Raw genomic sequence first — 24,270 nt, forward strand, 5'->3', positions numbered from 1 at the left:
CTCAGCTTCTTGTGTACCTCTTCACTGGCAAGGCCAGTGACACTGAAATGTTCCTGATTACAACAACTGAAATATCCATGTGTTACCAACATTATTCCCATACTGAATCCAAAACATAGCACTGTACCAGCTACTAGGAAGAAAATAAACTGTACCATAGGTGAAAACAGGATATTATGTTGTTTTTTTTTTTCTCTTTCAGCTACAGCTCTGGAATTTTTGACTGGGGAGCAGGGGAGAAATGAGTGAAAGAAAGCAAGTTTTGGAAGTAGAGTTGCATAACAGGATAGGGGTTGGCCAGGAACAAAAGGAGAGGATTGGTAAGGCAAGTCAGGCAACAGAAAGGGAATTAAATGTTGAAAAATTAAAACGGATTCAAATAAGATCACTAAGACTACAAGGTCTAAGCAAACATCTAAGGTATGCTACAGAGCAGAACCTCAGTGATGCTAATGTAACTCATCTTCCACTAAAATGTCTCTGCTGCCACTCAGCTCCTCATAAAATCCTTTTGCAAGCCTTATGAAGGGGCTTTTAGCTGTTTTTAGGGGAAAAAAAAAAAAAAGCTTATTTCTTCATAAACAGATGTCCAGATGTTTTGGATTTACGTAAGTAAATATCAAATACCATTGTAATGGATGTAATAAAAACTCAACTCAGAGTAGTTTACCTTATTCTAAACTAGACTAAATTCACCAGCTGATCTACTTTAGGTTTGTTCCTTGGACTTGCCTTTTTTCCACTGATGCACTGATTACCTGTTTGTGACATGCAGCAAAATGCAAACAGCACTACAACATTACGAGGAACATGATGCTGTGTTGTACCAGGTGGCCTCCCTGCTGCATTTGGGGCAGTTCCACAGCACTGTCAAACAACTTTCTCTGGCTAAACAATGGAACAGGTCTTTTAAAAAATAATATTTAATAATTATTATAAATAATTTATTAATATTTATATATTTATTTACTGGTTTTTGCAGATTTTCTTTGAAGTCTTGGCAGCTGTGTTTGACTGTGGCTCTGAAGGCCAGGCCTTCAGACCTTGGGTGGATCCCTAGGATGTGGCACATGGCTTGAACCTACTCTTGAGGTTCTCCAGTGATCTGCTGGTTAGAGGCACAGCTCATCTACCTGCATATTCTGGAGCTGAAATGTCCACCTATGGAAGTCGCTGTCACTTTTAAATCCTTTATGAAAAAATAAAATAGTTGTGGGGTGGAACTGGAATCATTGCAAAGATTAGGGATGTTTCCCAGTGTTGCACTGTAAAACATGATTTGTGATGTTTTAAGAATAAAATAATATGCTGGAAGGGCTTTAAATTCTTTTTGTGTCTGTTGCTACTGTCAATTAACAGCCTCTAGGGTTACGTGGGTATAACAGAGCAGAGTCCAAACAAGAAAAAACAGGGAGCACATTCTGTCACAATAAATGTAGTGTGCTTCCATGAATTATGTACGTTCTCAAGGTCACCATGACATTGAGCACAAGTGAAAGCAGAGTATGTTCCAGAAGCCTGTAACACTTAAGCAAAATTCTTTTTCTTCTTGGTCAAACAGCACTGATGCTAAAACACTGTCTGGAAGTCAGACATGAATTTTTGCCCCAGATGAGCTCCTGGATATTGCTGTGAAATAAGTTTGGATAACAAAGGGCTGCCCTAACTCATCAAGCAGGTCTTGTTAATATAATTAAAGTGTAACTGTTCCCAGTATTAAAAGTTATTTCAATAATAAGGGCAAATTCTACATCCCTCAATAAATCAAGGCTGAAAAGAATTTGAAAAATTTTGAAAACTCCTGCAGAAATATTCTCGAAAAGAATCCAGAGTTTCTCCTGTTCTTGCACTTCTTCCTTCTACAAAGTAATTTCTATTTTGTTTTATAGGAGGTTCAATGAATTTCGGATTTGTACAACAGAAGAAGAAACAATGTGATGAGAAGTCTACCTCTTCAAAAGTAAGATAACTATAACTGCTGCTAGGATAAAGTTACAGCTCCACTTCAATAGTGAAAACTAAATAAGTTGGTTTTATCTTTGTTAAAATTGCAGTGTTCTTCTCCCCTCCCCCAGCATCCCATTTCACTTTTTTTAGAGTCCCTTTTCAGTAGAAACCCTGAAGAACTGCCAATTTGGCTTCAGTTGTGAGTGATGATTACAGATAACTGGGTTATGATCTTGGCTGAGACAAACTGGAAATGGCACTAACATCTTATAAATACCTACTGTTTAGTGGCTTTTGAGATGCTTAAACAAAAACCCAGCTATGTATTTTGAGTGCAAGCAATGAATAAGAAGGAAGTGTGGCATAATCAAACACTATAAGCCATTTTTAAGAATATGAAACAGCAAGTCATTAATACAAAAATAAAGCACCCTCAGTCTTAAAACAACTAATTACAGGTAATGTAGGAATCAGTGTATAATTTTGTAGTTTAATAAGTATCAGATGGTTAAAATGGAAGGAATTCATGAATTCTTAGCAAATAATTCTCTATATAATTCTGATGGTTTGCATTTCTTCTTACACTATAGTATTGTGCTTATTAAACTCAGACTAATGATGAATTTTCAAACCCTTGTTACAGATCATTGAATGTATCTGAAAGGTCATTGCATCACTGGACAGAAAGTTCTGTAAGGGAGAGCACACATGATATTGTCTAGGTCTGCCCTCAGCCATCCCAGCTGGATCCAGGAAGAGGAGGTGGGATAGTTGCTAGGAACTTGCAAAATTGTGCAACATACTGTTGTATTTTAAAACTGTTTTGGAACTTGGGGGTCATGTGGTGTTCCTGATGTATAATAAGGATAAAGACAGTAACAGTTACTCATTCTCCATGTTTTTCTACAATCAGAGCTGACTGCTTTTCTGACTGATGACTGTGCTTTTCTTCAAGAGAATTTGGAAATATCCCTTTCTTTCAAGATAAACTTGCAGTTTCAGGGAAGAGACAGAGGTGGCTGTGCTGCAAAGAGGTTTTTGGATTCTAGGAAACATGGTCACATACCTTAATACAGGATCGAGTATTGATGGAGTGACTGTTTTCTCTAAAGGATTAAAGGAGGAAACATCAATTGCAGATCATTGTCCATATGGGTTTTGGATATTCCCTTGCCTCTGTCCTGCAGCATTTTACACTTAGCAGTCCAAGCTTTGATTGAATTGGCTGAACTGCTGTCTCTCAACACACTTTCTAAACGTTTTGTTCTCTATACTAATGTACCTCAGAGAAGCTCATCCCTTCTCAGGATGATGCAAACCCATCCATCTCATGGTTAGGTGTTTCCAGTCAATGTGTGTGATTCCTTTCCTTATGTTTTCCCTGGTTAACTCCACCATTCAACGTGTTACATGTTCCTTTATCTAGGTGCTCTCTGGGTTCCTCCCGAGCAGTGTGACTAAGCCCTGCTTGCTCAACCTGCCACCACCTGCCAAAATCTGCCAAGTGTTCTGTAGCTCATCTCCCATCTTCTTGTGCATCCCAAAATCTGTTGAATGGTAGGATCTTTCACTTGCTCCTCACCCTCAGTTTGAAGCAGGGGTCCGTGAGCTGGAGAAAGAAAATGCACAGTGTAGGTGTTTGCTTGGAAAAAAAGAAACAAAAAACCCCAAGTAGAACAAAATATCAATGATTAATGGATATCTAAGCATTCGAGTCCACTTGTGACTCCAGGCAGCTACTGACTAACAGTTTCAAGCATATCCTGGAACCAGCACCTTAGAAGATGAGTGGCTGTTTACCAAATGCCTAGTGCCTTTTCTTTCCTTTTTCCTCTGTACCAGTGTGTTCTGGGATATGAGCCTTTTTGTCTGTCCCGGTGTATTAGATCATATCTCCTTAGCACACTTGATTTCATCTTTCACAAAGTGGTTGAGGTTGGAAGATGTCTCTGGAGATCATCTGGTTTCATGCCTTGCTCAGTGCAGAAGCATCTAGAGCAAGTTGTTCAGAGCTGTCCCGCTGTATTTTGGATCTCTCCACAGACTGAGACTCTGCAACCTCTTTGAGTAATGTAGTCCAGCATTTGACTACCCCAACGGTTAAAAAAAAAAAAAAAGGCAAGCGAACATCACAATAAAACTAATTAAAAATTAATGAGTTAAAATAGGACTTTTTGTAGAACTATATTCCTATAATTCAGTTTTTGCCTTGTGCACTGTCCCTGCGCCCTGCTGAAAAGTCCATCTCTGTTGTCTTTGCTCAGACCCGTAAGTATTTATGCACTAAGATAAGATTTCTCCAAAGCTTGCTCTTCCCCAGGGAAAACAGTCCTATCTCTCTCAGCCTGTTCTCCTGTATCAGATACTACAAGCCTTTAACTGTCTTAATGGCCCATCTTGTTGGTTCCTCTGCAGTATGTGCGTGTCTCTCTTGTACTGGGGTGCCCAGCACTGGTGCCAGCAGTCCAGATGTGCCTCCCCAACTGAGTATAGGACAGTTCAGCCAAATTAGTTGCCCTCACTATCTGTTTACCTAATCAAAACTTCATCAGCTCACTGGAGCTATAATGAGGCATTTGAGCAAACTGACCTGGGTTAGGGCACCTATCTCTGAATTTGGGTGGCTGAGAAACATGCAGTTCTGCTGCAGCCTTGGTAGAAAAGTAGAGAAAGCAGTGAGGGTGAGGATGTTCTGGCTCAGGAAGCTGGACCTTAGGGATAAATAAATCTGCACTGGGTCTGTACAGGATAGTTACACTACTGAGTATTTTTTCCGTAATGTTCCATAGGAACCCAATAAAAACAGAAAATAAAAAAATTAGTTTAAACCTTTTTAATAAGCGAGAAAGTATAAATTGAATATCCTGTGGTTTATGACTATATTAAATGCAATTATATAGCATTACCTGCAACATCAAATGCAGCCATAAAAAGCACTTTAAGCATCTCCACAGCAATAAAGGTATCTAATGTGTAAGAGAGTGAATAGTAATCAGCACATCACCTATGGACCAAGATCTTTGGTAGTCAATGACCTTTTAGCTGGAATATGTAGAAATACTTAACTGTGTTAGTTTCTAGTCTTTTCATAAAACCTCATAGGCTGTACTGAATTCCAATTAACTGCCATCTCCAGAGTATAACTAAATTACTCTGTGCTTAACTGAGCTAAATAACACATTTGTTTATCCAGATTTACTCTTCCGACCCTCTCCCATTATACCCTCTTCTATTTCAAAAGCAAACGGTTCTGCCTTGCCATTTTTTAGGAAGATAAAACTGAACCCAGGCATTCACTCCAGTACTATGTTGAACTTTGGTTCTGCTGGTAGGTACATAACTTATTTAAATAAGACTCTTCATATACTTGGATTACTAGTTCCATAAACCTTCTATGTAGAACTACTTTAAAATGCTGTTAAGGCATTTTTCAATTTTATAATTGAGATGGCAAGTGAACTTCCTTGTGCAGATAGCAAAAATACTCATTTGTTGGACTAAGAACTAAGAAACCTATAAATGTAATTAATTTACAGAGTCACTGGGTATACAATTTGGAATTTTAAGCAGAGTAAGAGTTTATGCAGTGCACAGCTCAAAACTGATTCTTCTGTTTCTCTTTTTTTTGTGTGTGCCTGAAGCAGGTGGAAGACAAATTCTATATATATATATTTTAATTTTACTGTAGAATAAGCTACTAATTTTGTATTCAGCAAATATACTGGATGGGATGTAATCAAATTCAGCTTTTGGAGCCAAATGACTGCTGTTGCATACCGAGGTATTTGTGCCTTCTCTAATTCTCTGAAGCATTTCAATGTTTCCCATTCTTCATAGACTTAATTCTCTTTGGGAATCTGTAATAAACATGCAGTGTCTTTACTAAGCCCTGATAAGGTAAAACTATCAAAGCTTATTACCATTCCCAATTTCTGTGTTTCAATTTGAATACATCTTTATTTCATATACAATCAATATTCAATATTTTCACATGCAAAGAAGTGTTAACTAGCTTGCAAAATCCTGTATTTTGTTTACTTGTGTTTGGTGGTTATGATTTATACACCGCAAATCCAAACCCTTCATAAAATAAAAAAAATCTCAAGAAACAGCTTGGTTCTCCAGCTGTATAAATTAAACAAACTGCAGCTGACCTAAACCTTTGCATCAGGGGGTCTCTCTCCTCTCCTCTGTCTTGCATTTCTTGTGTCTCATGGTTGGTGATGTTTTAGGTCAAGCTTGAGGAAGAAAGCCTGAGTTGAAATGAGCCATTGGTTGTGGAAATGTAATGTAAATTCACACCACTTCACTGAAGAAACTGCCCAGTGCCTGAAAGCAATACTCACTTCATCACCTCCAGTGTTCTCTTTTTGCTTGTGCACTAAGAATACTGATATTCTACTCTTTATCCACAAAATATATTTCCCTGGCTAGGTTTCCAGCAAACTATTTTTCTTAAACACTACATAAAGCTTTTGGTTTAGTCAGGTAAACCTTTGTTATGTCTGATATTTATTTTCTTGCTGAAGAACTTAAATATGAAATTTGCTGAAGGAAGAAAACTATTGCATCCGTTGTCACCTCTGCTTATGCCTTCCAGCCTCCTGTTGTGTGTTGTACAGCATTATCATAGTGCACATTGAATATGACTCTTCTCTTATGTATGGAAACCTTAACTCCAGCAAGATGGATTCATTATTGGTACAGGAAAGCTCAGACAGTTGCATAAAACAATGTTATTTTTTCAAGAGTATGCATTGAGGAAGTTTTTCCAAGTACATTATTGTCATTTGTTTCATTACTGGAGCCCTTAGAATACCAGCAAAATGCAACTGACTTTCTGTATGAGCCTGTGGAAAGCCTGGAAAAATTGTTATGTGAAATACCTGTAAATTGTTTCTGTCTTTCTCAGTCAGTGTCTTTATTCTGTAGCCTGGGGGTGGTGTTTAACTATTGAGATGATATGGTAGTAGTTGTTTTAGAGAATAAGCAGTTGAATTCCTTCAGTCATAGGCATAGTGAAATTCAAGTCATGGAACAATGGGCTGTGTTCTTGGTTTGTAAACCGAAGTTATACTGGAGAAAAATTAACTGTCTGTCTTTCAGCTACATGCTGTAGTTATTTTTGGCATGCACAAAGTTTGTCTATGAGAAACCATGAAAACGACTTTGATGTTAGTAACAGTATCACTTCAATCTGCATTTATCTTCCAGAATATATACATATATAATTGTCAAAAAAGACAAATTTATTTGAATAGACAGCAAGGTACAATTAGTTAAGTATCTTAGTTAAGTAAATTATATATATTAGTTAAGTAACTTTTCATTGCAGAAGTAGAACAGGTCGTGTGAATTTCCTGATGTGAAAAAAAGCACAAAGCTAACTAAGCAGTTAAAACTAAATAATGAAATATTGATATGGCTTGAAGTTAATCTAAAACAAACTTCATACAATCATGGAATGGTTTGGTTTGGAAGGGACCTTTAATGGTCCAACACCCCTGCAATGAGCAGGGACTAGATCAACTAGATCAGGCTGTTTAGAGCTTTGTCCAGCTTGATCTTGAATTTTTTCAGGGGCAGAAATCCCTCTCTGGGCAACCTGCACCAGTGCTTTGCCACCTTTGTTTTAAAAAAAACTTCTTCCTTATATGTGATCTTAAGTCAGTGCTCCTTCAGTTTAAGACTTATCTCTACAGGCCCTGCTAAAATGTTTGTCCCCGTCTTTCTTATAGGCCCCCTTAAGTACTTAAGATCTCTCCAGACCCTTCTCTCCTCTGGGCTGAACCCCCTTCTTTCAGCTTGTCCTCATTGGAATGGAACATCTCTCCTTTCTTTCCATTTCTCACACTATGGACAATAAATGAAAGTTTCTGTTAAGAAAGAAAAGCTCTCAAAAGCTCTCTCTTCAAAGCTGTTAAAAAAAAAAATTAGGTGAGATTCCTCTTTCCTCATGCAACTTGTCTCCTGCCAGGAGAGCAGTGATTCTCCCCATGATTTCCTCTCCACTCTGATGATTCCACTAACCAGAGAAGACATGCCAAAAAAGTTCTGGGGATTTCTGGCAGTATTTTGATTTGGATTTCTGGCAGTATTTTGATTTGGTTCTTGCTGTTTCATAGGCTGACCAAACTCTACACAGTTTTAAAACCAGTGTAATGAAGAGTTGTACAAATGCATTGTTTAATTCTTGTGTTGCTCTTGCTCACCTGTGCCTGTGGGATCACTGCAACTTCTCAGGGAAACTGAGCGATCGGATTGATTGTATCCGTGATGGTGGTTTCCAAAAATACTTTCTGATTGATTGATTTAATTGCAAGTGATTAGAGTTAGGATGTCCATTTAAAGTGTGAAAAGACAGTTTATAGCTTAATCACTTTTTAAAACACATCTTAATTAGGAAGTGACTATTCCTGTCAGCAGTGTTGTTTTTAATTACAAACAACCTCATGTGTTTGTATTTTTAAACGTATTACAAATTATGGTATGCAAGGCATAGCAGGCACAAAATGGAAACAAATATAATGTAGGTGTTAGATTTTCTCTACTAAATTCAGATTCACTGTGATAACGTGGAACAAAATAAGCTTTTCATGGAGAAGGTGAAGGAAGGATGTAATTTGTGTTGGTTTTTGGTTGCGAAGTTTTTTGTTTGTTTAGGTTTTTCTTTTTGGTTTTTTGTTTGTTTGTTTTCTTTTAAACCTGCAGATGTGTGATCTTACTTCTCTGTTTTATCCAACTTCATACTTGAAGTTATAAGACAAATTTTATGTGAGTATACTCATTTAATGACAATTTATGATGTAAGGATGAGTACTAAGATGTGAATGTAGTGGATGGTGTCCCTACCCATGATAGGGAGGTTGGAAGCAGATGATCTTTAAGGTCCCTTCCAACCCAAACCATCCTACATTAATGTTAAAAGGAAGGTGTTTAGCAGATCATGGCAGTAGTGCAGGGGAGTGGAAATCTGGGCTCTGTTCCAGTGTCCTTTCTCTTCTGCATCTCTACCCTTTGGCAAACCACATATAAGTGGCTAAGCCTCCTCCTTCTTTAAGATTGTAGAGGGGAGGAAGGTAAAAGGGAAGGCACAGTGGAAAAGACTGCAGCAGAGAAGGGTATCTGAACTGGCCCTATGGGGTAATTGCTGTTGGAATTTTGGTTTTCTTACTTGTACAAGAAGAAAGTAATTATTTATGGTCAAATCTAGGCAATAAAATAATAGCCACTAATTTATTAGAGGCTAGTAATATCAGTTAATACTATGAAGGTTTAGATAGAATAGGTGGAATACCTTTCAATCCTGACAATTTTTAATAGTGATAAGTTTGGGGTTTTTTGTAGGGGGATCTATTCTATGCCCTGTACTTAACATTGTGGATATTTGGGAGAATTGCTGAGGTATCATCTTGTCAAATTTCAGGTGTCTTTAATCAAAGGATGTTTTCAATATTAAGGATATTTTCAGCATCAAAAATCTCCTTGTATTGCAGATGGTATTGCTTCCCTATTAGCTTATAGTCCTTACTCGTTAAAAAAAAAAAAAAAGGAAAAAGAAAAAAATCTGCCCCATAACCTTTTCTTTAATTTTAAGATGACTAGCATATGCTATCTTTCCTAAGGCGAAGTAAGTGTACAAAGAAGATAAGAGGCTTTAGTTTTACATCTAGAAAAATCGGGAAACAAAAACCCCTCCCAGTGGGGGAGCAAGGTATAAAGCTGACCTCATCTAATTTATCTGAAGGTATGATTGAAGCCTTTTTTGTTAGATGGCTCTTTCCGTCACAATGTGCTCTTTTTACCTTTCCTTGATTTATCTTACATCTCTGTTATCCCAAGGTGAAAATGGGGAATTTATCTTCTACTGAAGACAACTTTTTAAAAAGAGTCTGAATCACTAAGGCCAAGCCCAGAAGCAACTGGAGGCAATTAGGAACACTTTCTTTAAAACTCGCACCCAACTTACACATGCTTAACTTGGGAGATCAGAGAGAAATATAGCTAGAGGACAGCGGGACTAATAGCTACCAGATCTAACAAACCATAAAGGTGTTCACCGGAGAATTGTGGCAATATTGACTGTGTGTTCATTAAGGACATGACTGCCACATGATGAAAGCATTGCTCTGCTGGGAGACATTTTACTACTTAAAATGGCAGATAAAGTTACTCACTGCTTTCTCCTGTTGGAAAAAAAAAAAAAAAAAAAAAAAAAAAAATTAGAAAAAGTGCAAAACTTGTGGGACTGAAAGTATTCCTGGGATGAAGTTTTCAGCGGTCTCCTGCCATGCTCTGCGAAGAAGTTTAATCACCACTTCCAAAGCTTGAAATCTATCAAGATTAATAAGTAGTAATGTCACTCCTTTCATTCCTGATGACTAACAGTAACAGCCTTTTATATTTAATGTATCTGAAACAGAATTTGGTGTCATTACAGCCATGAGAAGTAAATCACCTTTCAGTGAGACTAATTTTCTGAATTTCCCTGTTTCTTTTTCACTCTTTTCTGCTTGCTTCTCTTTCAGTGACATTGTTTCCACATCAGAGATATAGTGCCTTTTAATCTTTTAACAATGTATTCCATTTGTTAGGTTTTTTTTTCTTTTAGTAGCTGTGGTTTACAGCCTTAGAGATCTTTTCCAGTATTAAAGATCGAGTGCAACTGTTAATCCAGCACTATTGTGTTCACCACTGTCCCTAGGTATGACATCCAAATGTCTTAAATACCTCCAGGGATGGTGACTGCACCACTTCCCTGGGCAACCTGTTCTGATCCCTGACAACCACTTTGATGAGGAATTTTTCCCTAATATCCAATCTAATATGTCCCTGTTCTTTCATTCTGGCACATGCAACAAAGTGCATGAAATCTTTAATGACTAAATGAATTGCAAACAAATCAGGTGGCTTTGAAGTTTGTGTTAATTGATTTTAATGTTTTCAGAACTCTTTGTGTCTTTAAGCTATTCTGTAGAGTAGGGAAGCAGAACAGACTTGAGATGTTACAGGGCACCCTGAGTGAGGGGATTCAGTAACTCCACTTGTTTATTATGGCACTAATACAAAGTAGTCTGGAGGTCATTTTTGCTTTATTTATAACATACTTTTGTGACTGCCAGGTCTAGAATATAACAATCCCCTGAGGAGAAAAAAACACTCCCTTATTCTTTTTGCTTTCTCATACAAGCAGAGAGAGTAATTCCACAGTTAAATATACATATTTGTACTTTGAGCCTTGAATGCTCTGACTTCATGCTCTGAGAGTCAGCTTTGTCACTCATGTTTTCATGGTTTCATTTAGCAACAGTGAAAATATGTCTACCAGCTAAATGAATTCATTAGTTCCCTGAATATTTAGAGCCAAGCAAAAGTCCAAGCAAATGACTGTAGGCTCAGCAAGATCACCAGCCTTCCTTTTGTTGTATTATTTTCATATGTTTTTTGCCCGTTTTCCAGTTCAGACTGTTGAAAACTCCAGAGGGAAAGTTAAAAAGTGTGAGGATTGTCTACATCTGTTTGAGTCTGCTGTGAATTAAGATCTTACAGCTGTGCCTAGTCCTCAAAACACAATTCTCTTGGTTTAATCAAGTGAATTGAAATTTTCACTCAAAGGTGTAGGAATGCCAACATTGCTCGTTCACATATGGCAACCATAACTAAACCAATATTCACATTTATATGAAATCACTGAAGGCAATACATAATGCTATATGAAAAATATTAAGTTGTATGTCCACTGTACATGAGCAAGCTGCTTAATACTGCATTCACAAGGTGTCTGGTGTTTTGTAATAATTTACAATAGCTGTAGGGTGGGTTAAAATATAGTTTAAAAGCAGAAAAAAAAATCATCCTTTCTGCTACGAAGTATTGCAAGCTTTATTCTTTTCAAAAAAGCAACTTTTTAAAGCATCTGTAGGAATAAAGGAAGCGTGCTATGATAGGTATCTGTATTAAAATAAATTACACATTTTGAAGGAAAAGAAACAAGAGTTTTATACTACATGGCAAGAGGAAAGAAGTTCAGTACAACTAAATTCTGCAATCTGGATGTGCTACCAGGTGATGCTGAAGGGCAATTTACTTGATTGAAGTTGTGGACTTGTCACTTGACTGAGAATTTGGAAATTACCTACATATTGGGCAAGGTAGTATCTCTGGTTTCTTGAGATCATAAGGGAGATTTTTCCGGTTCATAGGTAAAGGTTCAGCCTATCTGCACTGCAAGAGTGAGAGATAAATGGAAAACCCAATGACTGAGTGTATGAAATGGTGGTGTGGTTTGTTTTGGTTTGGGTTTTTTGTTTGTTTTTATTTGGTTGGTTTTGGTTTTTGTTGGTTTGGGTGGGGTTGTTTGGGTTTGTTTGTTTGTTTTGTTTGGGTTTTTTTTGTTGTTGTATCCTTTTTAAATAAACTTTCTTTTTTTTATTTTTTTGAGAAACGAATCTTTTACTGATTCTGTAATGTTTTTAGGGTCCCCCTTGCCCAAAAAGAGGTGGAAAAAGCTTTCAGTTCTATTTCCTATTTGGCTAGTTAGCCAGTTAAATAATAGCAGAGTAGTTAAGAGGTGCGAGCTAAAGTGCTGTAACTCTGAGCCAGGACCAAACATGACAGCCTAGCTCAAGTGAAAGGTAACATATACCTGCTGCCTTTAGCAGCAGAGCATAAGAACAGCATGGAAAAGAGCTGAAAGGTTTTTAAAGAGGGTCATTCCACACCCCTGACACTGAACTTGGCTATCTCACGTCTTTTAACCTCAGTAGCTGGTTTTGTTTCTGGTTTGTTTTTTTTTTTTCCTGTCCTTGTTAGTTTTTCATCTTTTCTGTCTAATTCTATAAGTAAAAGTATGCCTTCTACATATGCTCAAATCAGTAGTGCTGTGTTTTGGTCTTTTAAACCAACAAACAAACAAAACCAAAAAACCCAAATTAACAAAAAAAACCCAAAAAACAAACAAACAGAAAAACAACAAAAAGAAGGAAAAAAAAAAAAAGGAGAAGCAAAGGCATGGGAGGGTAAGTGCCATGCAGTGGAAGAGTGTGGAGCCACCACTAATCCGTGCTGTGCGCACTGTATGCTTGCGAGAGCCTGGGAGATTGGTGAACAGCACAATGAAGATGAGGAAAAACCCAACTTGCTTGCCAATGGTGTAATTAAGTGCTATTTATCCTTTTTACAATATTTACATTGGCAGTGCTTCATTAGGGATTTATGGCCATCTGTCTTACAGATTTATTGTATATATTGTGGATTTTGTGATTTAAAATTGCTTTGGAGCTAGAACAAATCCCTCTGCTGTGCATATCCCAACACCTGAGGATAAGAAAAGTTTCATGGACCTGCTTACAGCACTTCACAAAATACTGTCTGGGCTGATGTCACACTGATGGTCAGTAAACTGAGCCAGGAATGTGGTAACACTCAATGCCATTCTGATGTGCCTATTTTAGCAGCACGGAGAAGAGACACCGTTTGCAACTGTTACCTGTGTCTGACACTTTTAATGCATCTTCTCCTTATTTAGCCTTAAAACACTTTTTTTACTGGCCCTCTTTCAACAAAGTTCTCATTTTTAACCTTTCCCCCCCCCCAATACATACCTCTCTGCCTTTCCTATTGCTCACTGTTTTCTGTGGATGCAGAATACTGCAATACAAATGAAATTCTGCTCTGACCCCAAGTAATTTTCCCCAGAGAATAGCCGGGCAAAAGAGTGAGGGTAATCTTCCCCAGTGAGGGCAAATCAACATTCTGGGGTAGAAGCAGGAGTCTGCTGGTTTGCTACTTGAGTTTATTGTGCAAAGGCTCAGAGCCCATCTCCCATAACATGAATTGAGCTTACCCAAAACAGTTTTAATATCTGTCTACAAACCATAGGTTTGTTGGTGTGTGCCTGGGGATAAACACCCCAACAGAAGGAAGCAGTAATAGCAAATTAAACAATGTGGAAACATTACCATAAAATGGAGTGCAGCAAAAAAAATTTAATCCACTGAAGCCTTTGAAATGACGAGAAAATGCTTTTGTTGTAGAAACATCAAGAAAATTCAGAGATATCCAGGACTTTAGGCCTTATGCTTGCTACTCCCTCAGGATGAGGCACACAGGACCCTGACTGGGAGGACAGCTTTCCCCTATCCTTTTATGCATTGAAGTGTTTACCTGTTTCTTTGCAAGTAATTTCAGGATTTAGACACTTCTTTGTTCCTGAGTGGATTTTGCCAGTACTTAACAGGAGATGAAAATCCTGTGTTGTTTTTTTTTTTCCTCCTACCTGTAATAATAATATCTGTTCTCCCAAGGTGATACTTGAAAAACAGTACAGATCACCAGTGTGGATTAACAGAAATTAATCATGATAGAAATAAGTCTTGCATTAAAGATTTGTATTGTGAGACCAAAAAAACTATGCAAATTGAGAAAAGCAGCAAATTGGACCCATCTGTGTTGTGAAGTCTTGATTTGTGCTGTCTTTGATGTATTGAAGTGATCCCATTGTGGGAATGTTGTGTCTGTGCTCACTCTAAATCTTAATTACAATGTTAACTTGCCTACACATAGATAAATTTTTAACTCTTTTCCCCATTTATGTTTAGATGACTTTTTATTCAGAAGCACATGAGAGTTGAGTTTTATCCCATTTCACGAGAATGTCAAAGTGCTGGTGTTGTTCCAGCTCCTTCCTTAAATGATCAACACCACCTATTTAATTTTTTTTTTTTTAATTCTTGTCAGAGAATGAATAATAGCTCTATTCTGTAAATTATGAGGAGTGACTGAGGGAACTGGGGTTGTTTAGCCTGGAGAAAAGGAGGTTTGGTATTTATTGCTCTCTACAGTTCCCTGAAAGGAGATTGTAGCGAGGTGGGGGTTGATCTCTTCTCCCAAGCAACAAGTGGCAGGATGAGAGAAAACCACCTCAAGTTGTGCCAGGGGATATTTAGATTGGATATTAGGGAAGAATCTTCACAGAAAGGGTGGTCAAGCATTGGAACAGGCTGCCCAGGGAAGTACTTGAGTTCTGATCCCTGCATTGAATAACTGGAGGTATTTTAAAGGACATGTAGATGTAGCGCTTTAAGGACACGGTTTAGTGGTGGATTTGACAGTGTTGGGGTAATGATTGGAGGTTATGATCTTAGAGGTCTTTTTCAAACTAAATGATTCTGTGATCACATCTCACTTGACCCTAAAGCTTTGCCTCCCATACTACTCTTACTACAGCCTATTTCCTGGTGTATCAGAGGTCTGTTGGAGGGGTGGTAAGACCAGATGTGGACTGGTGCAACCAAAGGGGGTGGAAGCAGAAAATCCTTCCCTTGCCACCATCTCACACACCTCGTTCTCCAGCCCTTTGCTTGGATGACCAACAGAACTCTCACTGCTTGTCGTGACAACCAGGAGTGAATCAAGTGGAACTACCTTGGAAAAATGTCCATGCTTAAAATGCTAGATTAAAATTTCTCTCATTTCTCCTTACCCTTTGAAAAACTCACAACCGAGAACAAATGTTAGTGTATTCAGCTGGTGTTTCCCTGGATACAGTCTTGCACTTTCTGTGCTTTATCCCTGCTTTCTGTCAAGACAGCCATCGCTGTTCTTCTCTTTCCAGGTGTTTCTTGGCCTAATATGTTGCTTTTCCCTTGTGTGGGCAAAAGGAGTGACCCAGAGCCTGGCTACAGGACAGTGGTGAGATCTGCGTGGGCTGCCCTGGCCTTTTGTGTTTGACCGCTGTGCAGCGCTCGTGCTCAGCTCTGCTGATTCCTCTGGCTTTGTATTTTCCTCTCAGCTTGTATCAAGCATATGTTGTTTCTCTGTACACAGGCATCTCACAGAATTTCTCAGCTGCCTCTCTGTCATCCCCGAGTCCAAATTACAACTGTCAATTATACATGAAAGGTAGGTGAGATCAAAGGCTTCCCTTAGTCCTGCTACTTGCGCATCTGCTTTACCCATAAAACTACAAAACCAAAATTCTCTTTCAAAATGCTCATCTTCAGTTTAACCTAGTACATTTCATCAAAATTATCATCTTGGTAGCTTCCCCCTATTGTACAGTGGATAATGAAGAACACTTTATATGCTTGTAAATGACAAGAGAATTTAAAATGTGAAAAGGACATTTTAAAATGAGTAATTTCATGATTTCCTTCAGTGTTTAACAAGGATTTTACCTAGAGTTGGAAATATTAATGAATCAGATTGTTTCAAGGTAAGACAGAAAAACAGGAGAGGAGAAATTGTTAAGTTGGGGTTTTTGTTTGTTTTGTTTTTAAAGGATTATAATTGAAAAAAATGAGTAAAAAAGATAAAATTTTGACTCCATTTATGTGAATGTTACTACATTCTCCCTCAATTTCTCAATATTCAACCTGTTGTTGAGTGTATTTTACACATCCGCTCCTGAGGAATATGAGAAACTCTGCAATGCAACACATCTAAGCTTTGCTTTTTTCCCGAATTAATGGCCCCCACACCCAAAAATTGCTGAGAATTTTTAAATATTGTTATTAGAATGTGATGGCTTAAAGTAAGTAAGCTCATTGTGTGTTTCAGTTCCAACTTTAATCTGATGAACCTCTTTAAAATTGAAGACTGAATGTTAAAATGCTCCACTTTACTACTGTTTATCGTCTGTTTAAAGGAAGTATATATTGACAAAGCACTGTTCAAGTATCAGAGAAACTCAGCTTGATGAAATTCTTGCAAGGAAATATGTATAATGTACCATTGTGATGACATATTTTAAAAATTGTAACATTAATAGCTTAATAAGTAATGTGAACTGCTTTGGTCTTCAGCTAAAGCTTCTTTGCACAGGGATTGCTCCCATGTAGTGATTTTGGTTCCCTATGGATATTGTCATTAATTTGACAATTTAGTTCATGTCAGTGAGCAGTCTAATAAAGGGAACTTTTGGTGCTTTAGTCTTCTGGTTGATTGAGCTGTTGGGGGTAGAGTCAAAAGAGAGGAATATTTGTACAAAACACTGTATTTGCCTGCTAAATTAAAATCTGCTCAGCCAGATGTTTTTTCTGAAGATTTTTGTATGTGTGACAGTAAATCTCATTTATAGGCTACAACAAGTGAAAAGTTTTACTCTACTGGTGTTAATGCAGTACTTGGGGCATGTCATGTATGTCCATCACCAAATTGCAATTATTTCTGAATTATCAGGCATTGAAATCTCTTAACAATTGCAAGCTACTTGGGCCTGAGCTCTTTTTGTTTGGTATGATTCAGAGAGACTACTCTAACATTATTGACATCTTATGTTCTTCCTAAACTCAGCTGATCAATATTGAAGTGCTTTAAAAAAGACCCACAACCAATACTACACATACACACACAAAGCCCAGGCTAATTATTTTGCTGGGTGAGGTTTAACATAATACTGGGTGTAGAAATGACAGCATCATACACATCCTGGATCATTTCAGAAATGCTTTTAATCTTGGTTGTGCTAGTCTAGAGAAGAAAGAAGCTTTACATATCACCATTCTAAAGACAAGGCATATCTGTTCTTGTTTCGTAGATCTGTAAAGTATAATCATACATCTGAAGCTTTTTCAAGACCTTAGCATATGTTTATTAAAAATGTACTTTCCAAATTGAGTCCTATACTCTAATTAGGCTAGTTAAGCATGATGATCTTACTTCAGCTGAGTCTGTTTGAATTTAGAGCATCTCTATTCACTACTCTGATGCTGCTCTGTTTACCCCAATGTGGAGGAAGTCATGGCTTGGCTTTCAGTGGTTTGGCTCAATACATGTGGGAAGAATGAAATCGAGGCTGCAAGGTTTTAAAGCATCTCCATATGTTGGTATTTTGCACTGAGTGAAAGAAAAGCAAACAGGCATCTGGGAGCAGTGAAATAAGGGGATTATTTTTTCTTTATGTGGACCTTGGCTTAAGCTGGGGACACCAGTGGGGGTGTGTGTGGAGGGGTGCTCTGAGAAGCAGATACTTGCCTTGGTGTCTCAGCCCCTTTTTCCTCTGCCTTCTGGCAAAGCAAAATGACAGGAACAGTAGTTTTGTCTTAAACCAGAACAGCCTTGCACAAAATCAGCCTTACAGTCTGTAGCCAAATTGCCACTCCAATACAAACTTTCTGTAGGATTTGTGCAGTCTCTTGTATGACTGACCTCACACTGAGTATGCGTATCAATGATTGTGGAAAACCGAGTCTTTAGGTGCTCCTGCCTGCTGGTGCTTTTCAAGACTCCGTTGTTATTGCTATGTCATTATACACTGAGGAAATCTCAAACTTTTTCATGAAAGGCGAGAGGCCAGTTCTTATTTTTGTCATTACCCAAGCTGGCAGGGTACCTGTTTGAACTTTAAAGGACTGACTCTATCTTGATTAGGTGTACTGGACACTTAATTTTTCACATCTAAGGTGACCACAGTGACCAGCAGTCAGCTGGTTTCCTTAGATGTCTCTTACTTTCTTCTCTGCTCTTTATTTTAATTGTTTCCCCAGAAAAACGATCAAACTTACTTGCCAGCTTAGTAGTGGCTAGGACAGGTTTCTGGGATGAAGTTCGGTGAGGTGTTCTGTGTTCCAGTTATGTGTTCTAATTTTTACAGATTTTACTTATTTAGAGGTAAGGGAAAAGGGGCTTTTTTCTCCCCTTTTCCCTCTTTGAATCAGAAATGTTCTTCTCATCTAAACTGGTTCATACATTCCTTCAGGCAATCCAATTTTTATGGAAAAAACTTTCATCAGAAAATCCCTGACTTGTTGTGCTCTCTGGAGACTTGTGTCTACTGGATTTTAGTTTCTTCGCCTTTGACACATTGACACAAAAAAGTCTCTAATAAGCAGAAGCAAGCCCACCATTCATCTTTCTCTGCTGCTCTCCAGTTTGTAAATGAGCAAAGTTTGGTTATATACTTACGTGAGTTAATTACTCTGTAATGATTAGAATACTGTAGTCTTTTGTGGCTCCAGCAGTGAATTCTTTCCTATCAATTATTGGAAGACTATAAATGCTGATGATAACCATTGGTCTATTTTGGAATTCTAAATCTTTTATCCTCCAAACCAATCACTTGAGTTTTTTTTTTTTTAATTTTATTTTTCTGGACATCTTTCTGTTTTGGGACTAATTAGAAAAACTTAATAGTAATATTCTTTATTTTTATATTTCAATATTTTCATGTTCCAAAATGGCTAGGAGGAACATGAAAAACATATTGCAAGTTCTAAGAACCATAACTCTAAAATCATTCATAGTTTGCTGACAGGTTTTGGCATGAATGACTTCATTCCTTTAACAACAAGGAATCTTTTGAATTCAATTGCACTGTTGTTGCCATCATTGGTTGCTTGGTTTATTTTAAGGAATGGGAAGTTCTGAAAAGCAAAACCCGTTAAAGGGTTTGTTTGGTGCTTAGGAGTGGGGAAAAGAGGAAGGTTGGCAGAATTTTAATGATCCCTTGCTGACAAGTTAGTATCTGGCGGTGTAATGACTGCTGGGGAAACTTAAAGCTGTTTGGAGTCACGTGAGTTATCCCAGTCCCCTGGGCAGTCTTATGGTTGATGTTGGAGGGGCTTATCTGATTGCATTTCACTGTTTATATTTTCTGTAACATGGGTTAGATGTCTATCACAGTTCATCAGTTTTCAGAAAGGCTTCTGTAGTGTACCACAACTTGTGCAATAGACCCTCTGTTAGTGTTAGTTATTACAGTAACCACTGTAATACTAGTCCAGCAATGAAACTCTGCAGCTTTGCTTTGACTAAGTGGAAAATGGTTGAATTGCAGACTTTAAAGCAAAAATGTTGTTCTTACTGTTGTACTCAATAACGTTCACCTGGTTCTACCCCTCTGCACAAGATTGCAAACTAATCTTAATTAACTTAATCTAAATTTTACTTCATGCCAGTCTTCCTTGGTTTTCAAACCTGTTGCATTAACAAAATAACTGGGAAAGCTTGGATTTCCATGCATTTGTAAAGAAACAACACTTTCTGTGTAATTGAAATCTTGAGTGTCACGGATAAATTGTAAATACTTGAAGAAGTATGTGTCATGGGTGGGAATTCTTTCAGGATGACATGAACAAGACTGGCACAAACTGCAGCACATTTTCAATTAACTTATTTTTCTTTTCCCTGAGTTTACAATGCGTGCAAAATGCTGATATGGTTCAGACAGCTGTTCTGACAGTGCAGTAGAAGTAGGTTTAATATTAAGATAGTCCCAGCATATGAGACGGGGGTGATGGGGGGGGGAGCTTTTCCTGCTGCTTTCGCAGCCCTGGATTGAAGATGAAAAGGCATGGTTTAAATTAGAATTACAGAGTGAGAGCAACCCCCCTGGAGCATGGAGAACAGGGTCTGCTGCCTCTTCCCTTCTTCTATACCTTTCAGTCTTGTGTGTCCATCCTTATTGTGCTGCCTTATCATGTGATTCACTCCGAATGGGAGGAGATGAGGGTGACACCAGTCCCAGCTCAACTTGGGTGCAGTTCTGCAGCAGGCAGTTAAGGCTGATCCTAAAAAGCTGCTGCCTGCCCAAATACTGGGACAATTGGGAGTTCTTAGTTTAACTAAGTGAACCGCATTGATTAATGGCCACTGTTCTGCACATACAAGGCAATAAGATCCCAAAAACATTAACACAGAAAAACCTTCATCAACCTAGGCTTAAAAATTAAGAAACAAGGCAAGTCATTAAAGAATGTATTTTACTAATAAATCACATTTGAAATGGCATCTATGCAAATGAGCAGCTTAAGCAGGGCATGAGTGGGACCAAATTTGTTTCTGTAAAAAGATTTACACACTTTTAAATGACATGTTTGAAATCGATTGAGAGGAAAGAAAAGAAATGAAAAACCTGATATAACAGTGGTGTAAAATTACACTTACAGTAATGGGAGAAGAGAGTTTATCTACTCCTAAATGTCATTAATTCATCTAATTGCATGTTCTGTCTTTCTGTTTGTGATGTCTTACATGTGATGATGGTTTTAGTGATAGAGTAATTTAACAATATCATATGAAAGAAATAAGTGAACCTCTGCCTATTCTTCTATTTCATTACTTTCCTCCAAAGCTCTTTTGAACTCCTATAGAAGTAATGCTAATTTCCAGTAACAGTGTGCCTGCTGGCTCAAAATTTATAGTGGTTTGTCCTACACTCCTATTCTGAGTCCTTCTAGTTCCTGACTGATGTGAGTGTGAAGAAAACTTTACCATTCCCCCCTCTCATGCTATTTTTATTGTGGACCTGGTGTTCTCTTTCTTCCTCTTTCTCCTCAAACGTGTTGGTGGTACAGCAAGAACATTGCTATATTGCACAACTCTTCAAATAAAAGACCAATGAATTTTTCTTTCTATCTTTGGTCTATCTGTAGAGAAATGCCAAGCTATATACAACTGCTTGATGTAGCCATTAAAGGCATCTATTCATGTGCTTGTCAGTTTTGTCATCTTTTTGCTTCATGTGTTGCCCATGCTACTTTTGGCATCTCCCTTCCTTTCAAACCTTTACATGCCCAGCAGATAGTTTCCCCAGACCTAATGAGGCGAATGTAATTGATGTGTTTGAAACATCTCAGTGTCTAATTTACTCTGGTATAGTAAAATGAAGGCAAGGAAAAATAGTTTGTGTTGTTCTCCAAGTAGACACATGTAATTACATTCCAGTGACTGTAATCCCTGTATTAGCAAATGAGCTCTGTGTTTGAAATGCTGAGGCATGCGAATTTTGAATGTGCTCATGTACAAACTGCTTGGGTTGATTCATGGCAAAGTTGTTCCCATCTATGTATGTGTAACTGATCATCAAACACAAATGAAACATGCCAACACTCACACAAAATGCTCTAGGAATTCATCTCTTCTTTTTTATGGGTGTTACCTTCTAATTGGCTTTTCATACTGTACTCTCAGGAAGAAGCATGTTCTGTACCAAACTAGAAAGGCTTAAAAAATGCAAATAATGGAGAATGGCAGCTAAACTAGTCTGGTTCACACCAGACACAACCCGCTGGTGTGGATTTATCTGTCTTCTTGAACAGGTGCTCAGGAGAGGAATGATACCCAGAATACAGTTTTCTAACACAATTTTATTTTTAGTCAAGGAAGAGAGAGGAAATACCTACAAAACTTACATTTTAGCTACTGCTTCAAGTCTTCTTTTCATATTTCACATATTTCTCAATTATGAAATCACATCAGAACTGTCCAAAATATCCTTTACTGTATTCCTGAAGTTCTCCAGTGAAAAATACTTTGCTAACAGCAGAAAATGTTCTATATTAATAATGGTTTGGAAAAAGTGGTCTTTCACAGAAATTCAGGCTAAATCACCAGTCAATTAAAATCTGTGTTGCTACATGGATTTGTGCTGTCTGCAAACCTGAGCTCCTACTCCTCCTTGAAGGCAAGGGGGTTGAAGTGTGTGTTTGGGATAACCTAACACCTGGCAGTGGGTTGTCTCACCTTGCTCAAGATACCAACTGCCCCCTGGGACCTTTGTTCCCTGGATGTGGCTTGGTTATGTCATCAAATCAGTGCACTAACAAGAAGAAATCCTCCCAGAACATCTTAAAGCTCAGCATTTCCTGCCAGTATTTCAGATCAGATCTTCACTGCAACTGAACAGACAACTTCCATCAATTACACAGTAAGTTGTTTGCCACCCGGGCAAGCGACAGTTGACAGCTGGCACTGAGTAATCAGGAAGAATAGGGTTGGTTGAATATCAAAAGTGGGAGACACTGAGACAACCTGCTCTTCAAAATGTGTCTGTCACTTGGCACATCTACTTCATATTGTGATCACTCCTGGTTCCTCGTTGACTTTTGGTTTTTGAGCAGTAACATATTTACTGAATAATCACTAAAATGACTTGTGAATAAAGCAGACGGACCTGATTTGGTAGAGTGACTGTGAAGTTACACTAAAACAATTAATATTCTAAAATATCAGCTGCAGTCAGAAACTAAGCTGGCAAATATCAAAGCAATTTACAACTCTGTATAGCTGAATACATGTGAGAACACACAAACACACCCCTGAACATATGTGTTGGCAGAAGTCAAGGGTTGTTTATAAAGAATTATAATTTTTTAGCTAAAATATTTAATAACTGTTTTGTTGCCAGGCTAAAAAGTACCAGTGTGGCAAATCCACTATTACTGATGTGAAATCTTTCTCCTCCATTATATTTCTACAAATATTTCCTGTTATGAACTGGAAGATCATTCTTTGTAATTTGTATGACGTTTTGCTGGTTTCGTTCATTTGTGTTTATGCCTATGTGTAAAGGAGACTAATATCATTTGAGTTTCTTCAGAACTACAGTTAAGTAATATGCACAAAATTCAATCAAATGCATTTTTGACAATTGCTAGATTTTGTTTTTCCACTAATACATAAATGAAGTAGAACTTGCCAAACTGAAACCTTGGCTTGGTTTATTCTAATGAGTTTATTGTATGTTTTATACAGTTCCTTCAGTGTCTTTTGCCTTTTGTTTTTCAGTGCTTAGTCCTAAACAATCACCTCCCATGAGGCAAAACTGTTGACATTTCTCTAAGCATATGCAGACTTTCCAAAACTGTTTCTTGATACTGGCAGAATTGTATAAATTTTAAGTATTTTTCAAAGAGCTCTTTGTTGAGGACATGTGATGCTTGGGGCAGAGAGGGAAATTTATGGGCTACCAGACATTGCACGGTATTTAAATTTCCTTAGTGATTGCAAGCATATGAAAATACTTTATGAACTCCCCTGAAACAAGAAAATGTGTTTTAAGAGAAAAAAAAAGGTACCATACTAGAAAAGCCTATAAGACTCATGTCACTAGGAAGCAAAATTACTGAAGTATTTTCAGAAAAGAATGCTTACCTCAGTACATTAACAGATATTTTTTTTGTATCCTACCCACTTGTTATTACTGTGAGTGTGTTCTTCTCTCTTATTCAGAAACACTGATATACTGTGAAATTTAGTACTTTTTGCCTGTCTTCTAAGTAAGGCAATAGCAGGCTGATATAATTTCTAACAAAACAGAAACATGAATGAGATTCTTAGTACCAGAGTAAGTGAAAAAAAATCACTTTATCAGCATTATTTTTACCAGTTGCTTCAAAACCACTGTGTTAATAAATTAGGTTATGGAGACTTTACTGTATCATGGAAAATATCTTCGAACTAGACACAAACACTTCTTAAGATGCATTAGAGGCCAACACAGGTGTTTCCAGCAGCAACACACATTAGCCCTCACTTTTATTTTCTTTTTAAAGTGCTATTTTAATTATCTCAATATGTTTTCCCTAAGAAGTAGAGCAGCTT

At 37.7% G+C, this 24,270-nt stretch overlaps 1 long non-coding RNA gene across 1 annotated transcript; it reads left to right on the forward strand.

Annotated features, from left to right (window-relative positions):
* Positions 1 to 1,065: 1,065 nt before the first annotated feature.
* On the forward strand, positions 1,066 to 2,690 carry LOC114004193. Its single transcript, XR_003546501.2, has 3 exons — positions 1,066 to 1,169; positions 1,890 to 1,960; positions 2,591 to 2,690. It is a non-coding gene; the product is annotated as an uncharacterized LOC114004193 (long non-coding RNA).
* The last annotated feature ends 21,580 nt before the right edge of the window (positions 2,691 to 24,270 follow it).

This window comes from Pipra filicauda, unplaced genomic scaffold, assembly GCF_003945595.2.
Source record: "Pipra filicauda isolate LSUMZ 115617 unplaced genomic scaffold, ASM394559v2 scaffold1_size10287979_pilon, whole genome shotgun sequence".
Classification (NCBI taxonomy): domain Eukaryota; kingdom Metazoa; phylum Chordata; class Aves; order Passeriformes; family Pipridae; genus Pipra; species Pipra filicauda.